Source organism: Lactuca sativa, chromosome 1 (assembly GCF_002870075.4).
Source record: "Lactuca sativa cultivar Salinas chromosome 1, Lsat_Salinas_v11, whole genome shotgun sequence".
Lineage (NCBI taxonomy): Eukaryota > Viridiplantae > Streptophyta > Magnoliopsida > Asterales > Asteraceae > Lactuca > Lactuca sativa.
The window spans coordinates 131,325,700-131,344,047 of NC_056623.2; positions in this window are offsets into that span (position 1 = coordinate 131,325,700).

Genomic DNA, 18,348 nt, shown 5'->3' on the forward strand with positions numbered 1-18,348 from the left:
TCAGCACTCCATGCCGAGCTACCACCTCCCTCACATAAATCTTGGCCAATCTCTCTGTAGAAGAAGTCTCACTAATAGTGAGGAAATGAGTGCTCTTCGTCAGCCAGCCCACAATCTCCCAAATCGCGTCAACTCCATACGCAGTCCTCGACAACTTGGTGATAAAGTCCATGGAAATCTATTCCCACTTCCACTGGGGAATATCTAGAGGATACAATGGACCATGAGGAAGTTGGTGCTCGGCCTTAACCTGACGACAAGTCAAGCACCTCTTGACTACCCAAGCCACGTCCCTTTTCATACAGGGTAACCAATAATATCTCTTCAGGTCTAAGTATATCTTAGTGTCTCCTAGATGGATCGAGAATCTCGATCTATGCGCCTCCACCATCAAAATACGGTGAGCTCTTCCAGTGTAGGGAACCTAAATCCGCCCTTGGAAAGTCATAAGCCCTCGACTATCTGGAGAAAACTCGGACATTTGCATAATCACCCGTTCCCTTTTGCGATTCTCCGGTCTCATAGCCTCCACCTGGGACTCTCAAATGGTATCTAAGACTGGAGTCATCACTATCATCCTCATGCACACACCTCGGATCAAAGCACTCTCTTCTCTATGGCTTAGGGTGTCAGCTACCACATTAGCCTTGCTCGGATAGTACAAGATTTCGCAGTCATAATCGTTCACCACATCCAACCACCTCCTCTGTCTCATATTTAGGTTGGGCTGATCCATGAGATACTTCAGGCTCTTGTGATTCATGTATATGGTACACCTAACACCATAAAGATAGTGGTGCCAAATCTTAAGAGCAAACACTATCGCCCCTAACTCCAAATCATGTGTGGGATACCTCGTCTCGTGAGGCTTCAGCTGCCTCGATGCATATGCAATCACGTGACCTCTCTGCATCAACACTGCACCCATCCTTGAGATAGATGCATCACAGTAGACTACAAAGTCCTCTACTCCCTCCGGAAGGGCTACCACCGGAGCCCCACACAATCTCTGGTGAAGGGTCTAGAAAGATGCCTGCTGCTCGGGTCCCCAATTAAAAGCAATGCCCTTCCGGGTCAACTTGGTTAGAGGAACCGCAATCTTGTAGAAATCCATGATAAATCTCCGATAGTAGCCGGCCAATCCCAGAAAACTCCGGATCTGGGATAGGGATCTCGGCACCGTCCCTTGCATAAATGCCTCAATTTTGGCCAGATCGACTAATAACCCGCTTTGATTAACGAGATGTCTTTGAAATTGGAACTCTCGTAACCAGAAATCACACTTGGAGAATTTGGCATACAGCCTCTCTGACCTCAATACCTCCAAGAACCTCTTGTAGATGCTCCTCATGCTGCTCCCTGGATCTCGAACACACTAAGATATCATCAATGAACACGATCACTGACCGGTCCAACATAGACCTACACAACCGGTTCATGAGATCCATGAATGCCGCCGGTGCGTTGGTAAGTCCAAAAGGCATCACCACGAACTCGTAATGCCCATAACGAGTTCTAAAGGTTGTCTTCTGAATTTCCTCCTCGCACACTCTAATCTGGTGATATCTGGATCAGAAATCAATCTTGGAGAACCAATATGCCCCTTGCAGCTGATCAAATAGATAAACAATCCTTGGAAGTGGATAACGGTTCTTCACCGTCAACTTGTTCAACTCCTGGTAATCAATGCACATCCGGTGTGAACCATCCTTTTTCTTGAAAAAATGGATCGACGCTCCCCATGGCGAGCTACTCGGTTGAATAAATCTCTTCCCCAGCAGCTCCTGAAGTTGTGAGGATAATTCTTGCATCTCAGGCGGTGCAGGGTGATAAGGTGCCTTGGCGATAGGCTCCGCCCCAGAACCAAATCAATCCGAAACTCCACTTGCCTCTTGGGAGGCACACCCGATAACTCTTTTGGGAAACACTACTAGAAAAACAGCCTTTTACGACGCTCATTGCGCGTCGTAAAAGGCTCAGACGACGCGCAAATGCGCGTCAAGGAAGGCCCTGTCATAAAGAGAGACGGCGCACATTTACGACGCGCAGTTACGACACGCAATGCGTATCAAGGAAGGCCCTGTCATAAAGGAAGACGACACGCATTCGCGTATCGTAACCTTACGACGCGCATGTTAATGACACGCAATGCGTATCAAGAAAACCCTTGTCAAGAAAGGCCATGCCATAAATGAAGATGACACACATTTTAGCGTATCATAATTTTAAATGTTTAAAGAAATATATTTTTTTTTATAGATTTACTAATTTTCAAATTAAATTTGCATTTAATGCCTCATAATAGAAAATAAAATATCATATACATAAAATATAATCCATTTCATAAAATTTAATGTCATACAAAATATCATATACAAAAAATAGAATCCATTGCATAATATTTTATTACAAATTTAACATTTTTTTGTTTCCGTACTTTGACAATTTGTGCTGCTGCTGATTCCGGAACCAATCCGTGACTGCATTCCAGAGCTGATTCAGTGGAAAGAGCATCCCAGACTCCATCACTTGAAATTACAAGCCACCCACAAGAAGAAGATAGCTAAAGATCATGAATAAATAAAAGTTGTTAACAAAAAAATGAATAAATTGAGTTTAATTACTAAACTAACCTTCACTTGTTTGACATGAGGAACTGGAATAATGAACTCCTCAACATCTTTATCTCCAATAGATCTTGAAAGGCATAACCCACCTTGTCAGGGGTTTTGAGTCTGAATTTTCAGAGCCAGTCTACTGATTATTGTTAAGAAGAGGAGCAAAATCTAATAATTTTTATGCTGTTTTGGTGCTAAAGGGATCTCTTTTGCAAAGTAGAGTGTCACCAGTGTGCAAAATGTATGAAAAATCTGCAAACATGCCAACATGTTTTGTATTATTTAATATTCCAATTTTCCTTTTGTTAGTTAGAAACATCAGAAGGCTTTTTGGTTGTCAATTTATCAATTTTAAGATATAGTTATATTTAGCTATTAAAAACTCACCACTGCAACTAAAAAAGATGCCTTCATATTTCCACATGCCTCACACCAAGCTATACTTTTCAAGAAAAGAAACCACCTGCCATGGAGAATGATCAAATTAATTAGAAAAAAAATGAAAAAAAGTCAAATAAAACCATATAATATAATAAGAAGACTTCCAATAGATAATATACGTGTGCTAATTTCCACTAGAACCAGATAGAAACCCTAAGATGTTTCCAATCGCCATCCATGAACAAAATCTAATATTTGCTGAGTTCCTCTGATCAGGGCCTATCATAAACAAGCAATGTAAATAAAATACCCAAAAATCATCATCATCATCATCATATCTTGAGAAAACATATTTCTTTCTTCTTTCCTTTCTTACAAAAAGTAAGGTACCCCTGTCCTTGGTCCTCTCATCTGATTGTTTTTTTCAGTTTCTGTGAAAAACTTTACCTCTCTCTCCTGTCACACCCACCACAATCATTAATTCATTATTAAATAATATACTCCTAAAAGAAAGAAAAAAAGATAAATTAACTTATGGGAATACCATGTTTTCACTAAAGCTCAAAATTGAAGCCATGTTGCTACACCGATAGCAGTAATTTGGTGCAGACCAAACCTATAAGATGAAGAAAGAAAATGAAACATCAAATTTTTTGATTTTTGGGAGTGAAAAAATGGGTAAAACAGGAAACTTACAGTTACAAGTCGTTTATATTGAAACATGTACTTTAAAGAATTGAATCTCTAAGGTTTTTGTTTGGTTCAAAAGTAAAGTTGAGGTGGATTTCTTCTTGAAGCCACCAATGTTGGCTGCAAAAACAACACTGAGTGTTACGTATACACTTGAAAGGAATTGAAAATATCTACAGTCATACACTTAGTTAGTTACCTGATTAAGGGTGGGATACTTATCTACTTTTTGGATCTTTGTTATCAGAGAACAATCTTTGTTATCAGGTAAGCCTGGTGACACCTATGAAGAGTCATGATCATATTTTGCAATCCAGAATGTGTAGTAATCCTTTTCATTGAGGCTCTTGGATAGATTGAAACATAGTTTAGTGTTGTGTTTTCCTTCAACCCATCGCACATAGACATTATGTCAAGCACCTTGTGGGCGTACATCAGTAACTGACCGAACAGAGACTAATTCGTGTTCATGGCTATACCCTCCAAAGCAGCTTTATGAGTAGACAAATTAAGTGTGTGATATATCAACCATTAGTTCCGATATTACATAAGAAAATGATAACAAGTGCAATCACCATGGTCTTTGCATCATTCTTATACCCCTCCAGAGCTGTTGTAGCAATTGCCACCACCTAGTCAAAACAATAGCACACAATAGTGCCACATAAGCATTATCAAATTGCTATCATGAGTAAAAACAAGTACATTTCTCATATCAGTAAAAGAAAAAGAAAAAGGCAAAGTACCTCTCTTTCAAATGGAGGATATCTCCCAAGTCCTGGTGTAGCATTAGCTGAAGCTGAAACTATGTTTGCAAGTACACGATGAACCTGCACTCATTACAAACGATTACATAAATGAAATTAAAAGAATAATAATATTAATAAGAGAAAAGGGGAATTAATAAAAAATGAAAAAAAACAAAATAATGTGTAGTTTTTTTACCTCGTCAACATAGAGACGTGAGGGCTCTTAATCTGATACATAGCAGAAATCACAGGGACCATTTTGTAATTTATTCTTAATCGATTTTACTGATCACAGCAATGGATCTTGTTGCTATATTAAAAAAAATTATATTTTAATAATTCATGAAGCCTTGACTGGATTGCAATTTGGGGAAACAAAGATTAGTTGTTCCAGATTACTTACCTTTCGTTGAACACTACTTGGAACACCTTATCACCATGACAAGCTAAATCAACTAGAAACTTTCCCTGTTTATATTTTACAACAATACCTATCAATAAATGAAACAATTATACTACATTTCTTAAAAAAAAGCATAAAATTAGAATAAAACAATGAAATAGATGAAGATAAGTTAAAAAATCACGCATATTATAGAACATATCGATATCTAATGCCTGAAGCATTCTAGTTTAATCAACTAGGATAAATGTCTAGCAATGTGATTACATTGCAATAATTTCATGAAGATTATTTATATAGCTTTGTTGTTTTGTATAAGGAAATACAATTACCTTCCCAACTAGTATCTCATTAGCATGCTGAACCCCATATACATCAACAGTATCAAAGAATGTAACTCCTCTATTAATAGCTTCCTTTAGCACTTTGCTGCCTTCTTCCTCAGGGAGAGGATTGTTATAGATACCTGTAAGCCCCATGCAGCCATACCCTAGTTTTGAGACTTGTAGAAAAGGAAAATGAGGTTGAATGTATAACAGATCCATATCTAATTTGCAATTTATAAAAATCTTTTCTATCCCTAATCATACAACTTTTTGTCCCAGAAGTCAACTACCGAATGCATCAAACCCCCAAATTGGAAGTAGAATATAAACCTAGATAGAATTAAAGAGATGATTTAGGGAGAAAGGTTTTAACAAAAAAGGTAATCGCATCAAACCCCCAAATTGGATGTAGAATATAAACCCTAAATTTCCAATTTGTTTGTGTTTTGAACCAATTTGTCAAAATTAAGTACTATTCAGAGAATACAAGTCAACATGAGGGGGAGAATCACCAAATCAAGGGCAAAATCGACATAAACAAGAAAAAATTCGAACAGTAGAAAAGAGAATTTAACAATATATATGAAAATTTAGTGAATAATGCCAATTTGAGAGAGACGTGGTTTGAAGTTTCATAAAATCTCATGTTTGAAAGCCCTATGTCGGCTCTTTGGACTGTGGTCTCGATTACTGTAGGTAGAATTACATATTTGTGGGTGCGATCGAGCCCACTAAGTTTTAGATGATATTATCATACCTTCAACACAAGGAAGACGATGTTATTGAGAGGGAGTCTTGTTGTGTGAGACAGATCACAAAGAAGATGTGATGGTCATTAAACCAGACCTAGGGCTTGTAAATTTGAGCATATGTGGCGGTCTCTATCGAGGTAAGGTTATCCCAAGCTCACCGGCTAAAAGATATGATTCGAGATCGTTGGTAGATGAGGTGATCCAAGGTAGCGAGCGTTGCAGAGAGCCTTCCCATCTTGAAAAGAACCTTAGAATGATCCCTTCGATTTCAGGGGCAATCTTGCGAGGATTTCAAGAAGGAGAGACTCAGTGAGGTTTTGAATATCGTATGAGAACGTATGAGCAAGGAGAAGATGAAGGCCCTAGGGATTTTTCTTGAGGCGGAGGGATTAATTTTTGGAATCCACTAGGTGGGAGTAATTTTAGTCGATTTCATTTCCCGCCTAAAACGCGTGTTTCACTTAAAGATTATAAAGCGACACATTTACACGACGCACATTTTATGAAAGGCGCCCTCCGCATTTTTTTTTCTTTTCTGACACTAATTTTAGGGCGCGCACAAATGCGTGTCCTTTATCCATCAAATTTTGCAAAACTGACATTATTTTTTAGGGCACGCACAAATGCGCGTCCTCTATCAGCGAGTGTCATTGTTTGCGCGTCATTAAAGGGTTGTTTTCTTGTAGTGAAAACATCAGGGAACTCACATACTATTGGAACCTAGGATATAGAACTTGGCCTCTCTAACACAGTCCGCGAATCCATCACGTACGCTAGGAATCCCATACAACCATGCAGTAAACTATGCATTGCCCTGGCCGCAGAGCAGAAAGCTAATCCAGATCTGGTACCCTCGCCATACACTGTAAGCCCTCCCCCACTAGGGTTTCGTATAGTCACCAACTGGCACTCGTAGTCGCTCATTGCTCCAAAACGGATCAACCAATCCATGCCCACGATGACACATAAATCACCCATCGTGATCTGTACCAGGTCAATTGGAAACTCGATGCCAAAAATTTCCAGCACACATCCTTGGAATACCTTGGTAGCAAAAACTGCATGCTCATTTGCTATAGAAACCATCAAGGGTCGACTCAACACCTCACGCCTGTTGCCAATGTGACGACTAAAGGCTATAGACACGAAGTACCGAATCGCACCCGAGCCAAATAACATCAAAGAAGGTACATAATTCACAAGAAATGTACCTAAATATAGAACAGGATAATCATAAAGGGAAGCTCAAAATAAATAAGTAAGGAAATACATATCATCCACGACATCAGGTGTTGCGCGGACCTCCTCTGCTGTCAGCTGGAAAGCTCTCCCACGAGTCTTCAGAACCTCGGCCTTCACTGACCTAACAACAGTAGCATGCAATGCAGCAGGAGTGGAACCCTGGGCTGATCCCTAAATTAGTTGATGTCACTCGGCCTTCCGATGGCCGGTCTGATTGCATTTGAAACAGAATGCAAAACCCTTGGAGCAATCCTTCACCATATGCCCCTCCTTGCCACATTGGTAGCAAATCGCCGCCTGACAAGATCCCTTGTGACTATTGCCTCACTTTCCACAAGTGCGGCCCTTCTAGCCTCCTGAGCTCGAATTAGCGGGTTTAGCCCGATTGGCTGTCGGCTGCGACTGCGTCTGCGTCGGCCGCCAGTCTCTCCCCTAAGACTCCGCATCCTCCCTTGCCCGAGTCACCAACTTGATCTCCCTCCTCTTGGCATCTACCTGGAGCTCAAAAAATGTACGGTAAGCCAAGTTCTCCACGAACTCCCGAATAACCCTCCTCAGAATGCTGAAGTACAAACTCATTCACCACATGTTGAGGGCAAAACAACGCCCTCTTGTGAAATGTATGCGTAATCACAGTCACCGACTCTATCTTTTGTCTTAGAGACATAAACTCCTAGGTCAACCATTCCCTCTCCACCAGGGGAACATACTCATCTTGGAACATCGCAACAAACCTCTCCCAAGTTACCGAAGCATGCTCTGCAGGAGTGAAACTGGTCATTACAAACTTCCACCAGTACAACAACGAGTCACCCCCCTCGGGCCTGGCCACAGCGACAGCTGCGGTGGCTGCAACAACGGCCGCCTCAGAAACAACATCATATCGCTAATCAAATATCTCGATCAAGGTTGTCTTTATAGACCCAAACATCTCCGGAATTGCCTCTTGGATGGTTGCGGCCACCTCGTCGTGAATCATCCTGCGAATCTCATCATCGCTAACTCTGCTTCTCCCTGGGGTGTGGCACGTACCTACCGTGATGTATGTGAAACACAACACAAAATAATCAGAGACTTGCTCGAGCACACTCACACTCGACTACTCATCCTTACTTTCTCCTTTACATCCTATGGATTCTTACATGGGTTGCCTGCAAATCGGGTGATTCCAGTAGTACGGGCCCAATACTACCTTCCACACCCCACCTGTAGTCACCCTAAGTACTCCTCCTAGGATTCTAATTCAAAAATACTCTATATATATCACGAATCATAGACTACCTTCTCATAAAACCCCTTTTAAGCTCATCTAAGTATATCTTCCTAGATTATTTCCCGACTCAGAACTCAGTACATACTCAAGCAAATAACAGATAACACTGATCAAAGCATCTCCTAGGCTAAGGCATCACAAATCAGGTAACTCTAGCCGTAGATTATGAAATACCTAGCTTACCCTCTAGCATGCAATTTCAGTAAAATATCTTATAAATATCATGTAACACAAAAGTATGGGTATTTTGGGGAGTCATCGTTCCGGCTTTGGCTGATTGTACACACCGCTTCAACTTGTTTTCTCTTAAAAGTCGTTCTCTTTTTGGGAAAATTCTTTTCTATTGAATCTCAAATCCTCATTTTAAGTCCAAAAACACTAGGAGGTGTATCTGAATCCCTCAAACCAAGGCTCTGATACCAACTTGTAACGACGTAAAATTTTTGACCAAATTTTTAAATTTCAAAACACATTGATTCCTATAAATAAACCATAAAATGCCACAATGTCAATTCATCAAAACTCATCTTCAAAAGAAAAATGTAGATAAAACTCCAGGATCCTCTAAATCATAAAACAATCTCTAGTGTGTATACAATCAAGTCGGTGCCTTCCCGTAATCCTGAGAAGTACCTGAAACACATAACACATAACACCGTAAGCACAAAGCTTAGTGAGTTCCCAAAAATACCATACATATCTCATTAGCCACTCTAGGCCATAACTTAATAAGACCATCCGGTCAATGTATCTCAGTGGAACCTTCCGATCCCAACTCAGTAAACTCATAACAACAATATTCAACATAAATCACAAAGAGATAACGCAGAATATAATAATACACAGATAAACACACAAAACAGCTCAATCACATAAAAATACCACTCTTGGTAAGTATAGTGAGAAGACTCACCTTCTAAGTAAGCTAAGTGAATGAACACTTCTCACACACGAATCACCAAATCTAGCCTCTGCCTAATCACATAAGATAATTATATTTAATTAACTCTTTAACTCACACATTTACTAAGTTCTCTCTCTTTCTCTCTCTCTCTCTCTCTCTCTCTCTCTCTCTCTTCAAGTGGGAAAAAGACCATTTTACCCATCCATGGTTTCCCAAAGACAAGGTTGACCAAACCCTAAGTTAACAGAAGTCAAACTTGAGTTAGCTGTCCATGTTGACCCTACTTGTAGAGTGTACCTATGGGACTCGACGAGTCTGCTCGCCATCCCCAGAACCACTCAAAAGTCTGACTTAGCTCGCCGAGTTGCTGCACGATCAAAAGCAATGGGACAACCCTATCCGACTTGTCGAGTTGGCTCCTTGACTCGGCGAGTCCATTCAGACTCTTATCTTATTCAATCGATTTCAAGGCATAGAACATTCCCAAACTCTAGATTTATACTCCTAAGGCTCATCTATCACGTAAAGTCACATGCTTTACATTCATGCATGGCATTTGGAGCTTAAAAATACCAAAACACACTTCACAAATGGTTTTTCACTCAAGATCATTATTATGGTTGGATAAAGCAGGGACTTTTGGACTCTAGGGACCTCACATGGTCTAGATCTAAAGTTCAACCCTCTTAATGAACATAAAACACTCAAGGTCCTCATATTTAGGTGGAGAATCCCTAGATTCCCAAAATCATGAGATCTATTCAAAATAATGAGAAAGGTGCAAGCTTTATACCTTTCCCAGAAGCTCTGAAGTGAAACAACCTCGGATCTAGCACCACCTTCTTGTCCCTTGGCTTGGAATTCTTCCCTTCTGTTCACAAGATGCAACAAACACTCAAAATTAGCAAAACACTCTCTCTTTAAGATCAATGGCCGTTTAGGGTTTTCTCTCAGGGAAGTGTAGCCGCAAATGAGGCTATTAGTGCCTTTAAATAGGCCCCAAACCCAGGGATTTAGGGTTTCTTATCGCAGCGCCTACTCAGTGAGTCGGCTCTTGGACTCGTCGAGTAGGTCATTAACCCTACGTGACACAATGCGACTCTACTTGACGAGTTAGAGCACCGACTCATTGAGTAGCTCAAGAGATAAATAAGTGAATAAATAACAAATAATATACCTGGAAGTCCAGATGTTACACCATATACATTAGGCCTTTCAGGGTTGTAGCCCAGGTGGGCAAGGTGGCGTATAGGCTAGATGTGCCAACCGAGCTTAGCTAGATTCCTAACACCTTTCATATCTCTCAGCTTCAGAAGTGTCTGGTAGATGACTCAGTGGTAGTACCACTAGAGGACATTTAGGTGGATGACAACGTGAACTACATAAACTGACCAGTGGCTATCCTCGACAGGAAGTCGAATAATATAAGGAACAAGAGGGTCGAGCCGTTAAAAATGCAATGGCAACACCGCAAGGGCTCGGAATGGACTTGGGATCCAGAGGACGAGATAAGAGAGCAGTACCTCGAGCTTTTCTCGGATGCAGTAGCCGACTTCGAGGACGAAGTCTGAAATAAGTGGGGGATAGTTGTAACACCCGGTTCCTGGTACGTAATTTAATTATAAAATGTTGTAGTTTTTTTCTGGGACTCGGTGAGTTGGAGGCCCCAACTCATTAAGTAGAGGTTAGAATTGGACTCGAGAATGAGAACGTACTCGTTGAGTCAGATTCCCCAACTCGACGAGTAGGCATGTCTGGATGAAAACCTAATATTTCGGGTTTGCACCCTATTTAAATGCCTTATCATGTCCCAACCCAACCTCTATCATCCCTCTCAGTCCAAAAAAGCCCTAACTCAAAACCCTAAAGCATATGGAGTGTTCTTGAGCCATTTGTGTGTGCTTTTGGTTGTTTTAAGCTTGAAGAAGGAAGTAGAAACTTGGGGGTTCCAGAAGAAGCAAGTAGATCCAAAGGGTTTGCTTCATTTTCAGCTTATTCAAGGCACAAAGCTTCAACCTTGACCATCTATCTCTTAGATCTCTAGTTAGGGTTCATTTCCACCTTTTCTAAGCTCATATAGAGTCATACTCAGGATTTTATGGTTATAAAGGACTATGGCTTCAGATCTGGAACCATAGAGGGTTCTTATGGCATAAAGATGCCAACTTTATGGCCATAAGCACCCCATGTATCTTGTAAACTCCATTTTAGGGCCATTTGAGCTAGATACCCCATTGTGGACATCAAATTTGGAACTTTATGTGTATTATGGACCCTAGGAGGTCAGATCTATGTTTTGAATGCATCAAGACTCACTGAAATCGAGTGTATAATTTTGGACACAGAGGGACTCGACAAGTTACTCATGTGACTCGGAGAGTTGCGTCGAGTTCCCTACCGAAACCCCTCTGATAATGGACTATGAGTTAAGTTAGAAGAGCACGCAGTCAGTTGGACTCATTGAGGACCTGGAAATCATGGGACTCGGCGAGTGTATGAACTAACTCAGCGAGTTCTAGGCTATGTCCCAAGAATATGAAGATGGACCCGACGAGGCAAGGAAGAACTCGTCAAGTCTAGATCTAAGAGCATCACCTTACATGAAGATGAACTCGACGAGTTCATGAAGAACTCGACGAGTCATGGGCTCGACGAGTCAAAGGAGGAACTCGTCGAGTCTATTGCAAAGGGTCCCACTTTGTATCATGGAACTCGACAAGTTGGTGGACTAACTCGGCGATTTAACCAAAAGTGACTTTGACCATGATGGTGACTTTGACTTTGACCGAGACATTGACTTTAACCAAGGGTAAAACAGTCAAGGTTTATCAGATTTTGCTTAATTATATTATGTAGCTGATAGTCGGGGGGTCGCCACAGCAGTCGTCAGAGATTCTTCATTCGAGTTTCATCAGTCAGCCTTACAAGGTGAGTTTCTCCTAGGTAGGAACGGTTCAAAGGCACTAATGCTAGCCTGTTTACGTATGTTAGTATATACCGGGCTTAGGCCCGATACCGGGGTTAGCCCGATGTAGCTTCTATGTTTCGGACTTCGGTTTGATGCCGGGGCGGTCCCAAGAAGAGTATATGTATGATTGATGTCTTTGTGATTCATGCATGTTATGTGTTATGTTTTCTGGGCCAAGCCCGATGCAGAATTAGCTTATATGTTAAGTGTACTAGACTTCGGTCCAATGTCGGGGGAAAGAACGAGGAAGTCTATTATGTTTATATGTTATATGTTTATGTGTTATGTGCTTGTTGCTATGATCTGTATTACGAACTTTGGTCTGATGCTGGGCAGAGCCCGATGCCGGACTTCGGTGCGATGTCGGGCGGGGCCCGATGCCGAATTAGTACGATGTCGAGTGGGGGCCCGATGCAGTGGGCGAGGCCCAATATGTGTTATTATGTGTTATGGTATGGTATGTGGTAGTTTGGGGGAGCTCACTAAGCTTCATGCTTACAATTTTCAGTTTTGGTTTTAGGTACTTCCACTAGTAAGGGAAGGGCTCGAGATGATCGCATGGCACACACCGCAGTTCCAACATGGGATTTTCTTAGACTCTGATGTTTTTCTTATTTGATTATGATACATTATTTGACATAATGTTTTGAGATACATGGTTCTTGATTTTCTTTATGATGATGGATGATTTATGGTTTTATTAATGATTTAAAAATGAAATTTTTGGACTGTATTTTTGGGATGTTTCAGGATTGTTGCATAGAGGAGCTGGTGGATCTGACTCTTCTGCTTATTTGCATCATTTTGAAGGTAACAAGTCGTTACCTTGAATTTCCCTCCTTCTAGATCTCTTCATGTTTAAGATTAGGGTTTTTATAGCATGTATATTAACCATTTTCGGGTATGGGCTAGGATTTGAAGTTGCAACTTTAGATCTGAACTTATCTTGGTCTCTAGAGCAATAAAGTCTCCAGATTTAGCATGTATGAGCCTTCCTTTTTGAGTTAAAACCCATTATAATCTTGGATTGGATATTTTAAGCCTTTAGAGCCTTGCATGCACACAAAGTTTGCAACTTTACATGATAAACATGCCTTGGGAAGCTTGATTTGCAATATGGAGCTTTGGGATGGCTTAAAAGCATTTGATTGGAGAAAGGACTGATGGGACTCGATGAGTTGTATGGCCAACTCAGCGAGTCCGATGAAGATTGTCATGCAAGGATTTCTGCATGGACTCGGCGAGTCAGTAGGACGACTCGGCGAGTCAACCAGGATTTTCCCGCCGTTTAGACATGCATGGAATCGACGAGTTGCAGGGAAACTTGACGAGTCAAATGGGGGATTCATGACTTCTCAGGTTCTGGAAGGACTCGACGAGTTAGTGAATTGCACTCGACGAGTTGGGTCAACAAGGACTATTGACCTTGGCCGTTGACCTAGACTTTGATTAAGGATTGACTGGTTGACTTTTAGGGGGTATTTTGGTCAATAGGAAACTTATAGAAATGGTCTTATAGTAAATATAGGTGGTGGATTCCGTGGCTTTGGTTCGAGAGTTTGAGCTTATCACTTCAGTTTAACAGTTGAGAGGTGAGTTATCCTCACTATACTAAGGGCTTGAGGGCACAAATGTCATCCTATTGGATATGCTATCCTAGCAGTTGGTATTATGCTAAGTATGAGATAGTTATGCATGCTAGTTGCTATGCCAATTTGGTATATCAGTAGGATTACCTATATGATTACCTGATTATCTGTATGTGAATTAGTTATGTTATATCTCGACATATTATGTGGGATGATTTGAGGTTGTACTGCTCCGTGCGGCAACCAAGAAACCATAGAGTATTCAAGATATGAGTTGAGGGTCGGGAAGAGCATGTCAGACTCATACTAAGGACTCAGGAGCATTCCAGATACGCGCTGATGGATAGGTAGGGCATGCCAGACTTGTAACTTGGGATCAGGAGCATTCCAGATATGAGCTGAGGGTCGAGTAGTGCATACCAGACTCGTAATTTGGGCTCAGTGGCAATACAGATGTGAGATTTGGGCCTAGAAGCCAAGCCAGACTCACACTGTGGGCCTAGTGGTAATCTAGTCTCTAAAGTTGTGGACCCAGTACATGTTCTTATTTGTATATGTGTTATTTGTTGTGTATCGGTATTTTGGAGGAACTCACTAAGCTTTGGGCTTGCAGATTCTGTTTTTGTTTTAGGTACATTAGATGATTGCAGGAAGGCAAAGGCATGATTGTACATCTCCTCACATTTATGACTTTGTTTCTGGGATACTATGATATTATACTATTTGAGAACTAGTTTTGTAATGTTTAATGGTTTTGAAATATTTTAAAAAGTTTAAATTTGGCATAATTTTTATGGATGTTACAAGTTGGTATCAAAGCCTTGGTTTGAGTGAGTTGGAGAAACACTTGTGTGAATCCAATCTCAAACTAAGGAAAATATTTTCAAAATATCAAAGGAGGATGCAGGGTGTACGATCAGCCAGAGCCAGTAAGTAGACCCTAAAATACCGTAAGGTTATTTGATATTGTGATATGTTAGAACAACATGCTAGTACTAGGCTAGAGATCTTCAGGAATTGCATGATAGAATTTCTTGATTACATGATTCATTATAGCCTAGAGTTTTCTTTACATGAAATTGACATCATTACAACAATTGCTTAGTGTGTACATCACAGCTGTACATAATTAAGATCTTATAGCCTAAGAATGTTTGGTTTGGCCTTATTTCATGTTCTTGTTTGATGAAGGACTTAAGGTAAGAACAAGTATTCAAAAGTCTATAGGGTCTAATGTTATGTATGGCTAGCATACACAAGTGTTGCAGGGTTGGTGGAAGTTTTATGGGTGGGTTGTGTGAGGCTGGTAGGTCAGTTATGAGATAGTTAGAATTCCTCTAGGAGCGAGGAATGAGCGACCACCATGTATATGTATATTGTTAGGGTGTTGTGATGATAATTGAGACAAATATGGGTAGCAAGGAAGTCACAACCCCTAGGGTTTAGTTGGGAGTTGGTTCCCTGTTATTTATGTAGAGTATCTGATATCTTCATGGTATATTTTCAGAATGGTGGTTACGAGAAGCTTTGTAACTGGATCGGAATCAGGATCAGGATCAGGAGAGGACGGCCAGGTGGGACCGATATCACCCAAGGTTGTGGGACCGATGAGCTAAATGCTAGGATTCGAGAGATCCTGCATGATGAGGTTGCCACTTTGTTCGGGGCATAGCTGCTAGAGATGGTTGGGTCTATTAAGACCACCATGGTTGATTATATCGACGAGCGTTGCGCAACCCTTGCAGAGACGGCTACCGCAACAGCTACATCGGCTGTAACGGTGGCAGGGGGAGGAGCCAGTCGGGCTTTTTAGTACAGGGACTTCGATAACACGCAGCCCCCTACTTTTGATGTTCATGTCCTATTGACCAGAAGGACAGATGTGCCTTGAAGCTGCTAAGGTCCGGGGCCAAGGATTGGTGAAGGTTGATGACTGGGTCGTACATGGATGATTAGAGAGCCGTTGTTACTTGGGAGCACTTCAGGGGTATGTTTTGTGCTAGTTACATTCCACGGGTTGAGCAGGAACAATTAGATCATGAGTTTTTAGGATTGAGACAGGATGGGGAGTCGGTGACGGAGATCGCCCACATGTTCACGGAGAGGGCGATGTTCTGCCTGGAGTTTGGTTCTAAGCAGGCTCAGATAACACGTTATGTGAGCATGATCAGGACTGACATCTGTCAGTTTGTGCCTACCCAACGATGTGATACCTTACTGGAGTTGCAGGATCCCGCTAGGCGGCGTGATTTGGAGATTGAGCTGCAGATGAGGGATCAGTGGTAGGCCCCGACACAGTCACAGCGGGCATCGAAGTGGTCTAAGACCGCTGATTCTAGGACTGGGGGTCAGCAGGGCCGCGCTTGTGGAAATTGCGGCAAGGGTCATTCTGGGGTTTGTCGAGCTGGTAGCGGGTGCTACAGGTGTGGAAAAGAGGGGGCATTATGTGAAGGATTGTCGCCAGCCCGCCTTGGTTCCAAGTATGAGATTATGTTATTATTGTGATCAGGTTGGCCACTTGAAGGCCAACTGTCCGTTACTTGCCGCCAAGTCAGCACAGGCTCCCGCGCCAGCTACATTGAGGATTATTGTTGGGAGACCAGGTAGAGCAAAGCCCCCGAAGACTCAGGGACGCGCCTTCCAGCTCACTGCAGAGGAGGCCATGGCAGTACCAGATGTAATTGCTGGTATGTTTCTATCCCTTATGTTATTGATTATATATGTTTTATGCTTATCTGTTTATACCAGTGATTAGGTACTTTTTTAGTGAACTCCTTTCCTGCATTAGTTTTATTTGACTCAGGGGCGAGTTGGTCGTTTGTATCTCAGACATTTAGTAGGGATTTTAGTGTGCCAGCAGGAGAGCTAGAGTTTTTTCCTCTTTGGGCTTCCGATGAATTGGAGATGTTTGGGGTATCTTTTCCCATCGACTTGATTCCCATTCCCATGGGGGATGTGTGTGTGATTGTGGGTATGGACTGGCTTAGTCGATTCGGTGCCATGATCGACTGCGAGGTTCAGCGGAAAGTGGTTCGAACCCCAAGTGGGGTAGAGTTGATTGTCTATGGCAAGGGTACCAAAGTAGGATCAGGGTTTTGTTCAGCTGCGAGGGCTCAACAGTATATTCAGCACGGGGGTGCAGGTTATCAAGCGTATGTGGTGGATACGCGAGTTAGGGATCAGATTTCAGTTTCAGAGGTTCCAGTGGTTAGGTAGTTTGCTGACATATTCTCGGAGGAGTTACCGAGAGTGCCTCCGGGGAGGCAGGTTGAGTTTAGGATAGACCTAGTGCGGCCCCTATCGCCAAGGCATCGTACCGGTTGCCACCGCCAGAGATGCAAGAGCTGTAATCACAACTACAGGAACTGTTTGGCAAGTAGTTCATCCATCCGAGTAGTTCCCCATGGGGAGCACCGATTCTCTTCGCTAGGAAGAAGGATGGTTCACACCAGATGTGCATTGACTACCAGGAGTTGAACAAGTTAATAGTGAAGAACTGTTATCCACTCCCGCGGATAGATGAGCTTTTCGATCAGCTGCAGATGGCATCTTAGTTCTCCAAGATAGACCTGAGGTCTGGGTACCATCAGGTCAGATTTAGGGAGGAGGATGTGGAGAAGATCGTGTTTCAGACTTGTTAGGGTAGGATGACGAGGCGGTTATGTAGCTGGAGGTTCCGAAATCTCCTTCGGATATCAGGAGTTTTCTGGGATTGGCAGGGTACTATGAAAGATTCATTTGGGATTTCTCCAAGATTGCAGTACCCCTCACTCGCTTGATGAGGAAGGGGGTGGATTTCCTATGTAGCCCCGAGCAACAAAGGGTGTTTGAGACCCTCCGACAGTGACTGTGCGAGGACCCAGTCTTGACTCTTTCGGAGGGAGTTGAGGATTTGGTAGTGTTCTGTGATGCGTCCATCACGGAACTGGGGGCAGTCCTTATGCAGAGAGGATGAGTGATAGCCTACGCATCGCGACAACTAAAGCCACATGAGACAAGATACGCTACTCATGATTTGGAATTGGGTGTGGTCGTATTCGCTCGCAAGATTTGGAGACATTACCTCTATGGGGTCCGTTGTACCGCATACACGGATTACAAGAGCCTAAGACACATCATGGATTAGCCGAACCTGAATATGAGGCAACGCAGGTGGCTAGATGTAGTTAAGGACTACGGTTATGAGATCCTTTATCATACAGGTAAAGTGAACGTGGTGGCGGACGCTTTGAGCCGCAAGTCAGCTGGGTCTTCTACCCTAGCAACATGAATGAGGATATCAGTGGATTCTCCACTCGTGCGTTTAATTAGAGATGCTCATGGTAAGGGCATGCGACCAGAGAATTGGAAACTGGAGAGGATCAGGGGCGAGAATGCCCAATTTGTGCAGGGTAGTCGGGGATTGTTGACCTGATGCGGCCGGGTATGGATTCCGATGTTTGGTGGGGTTAGG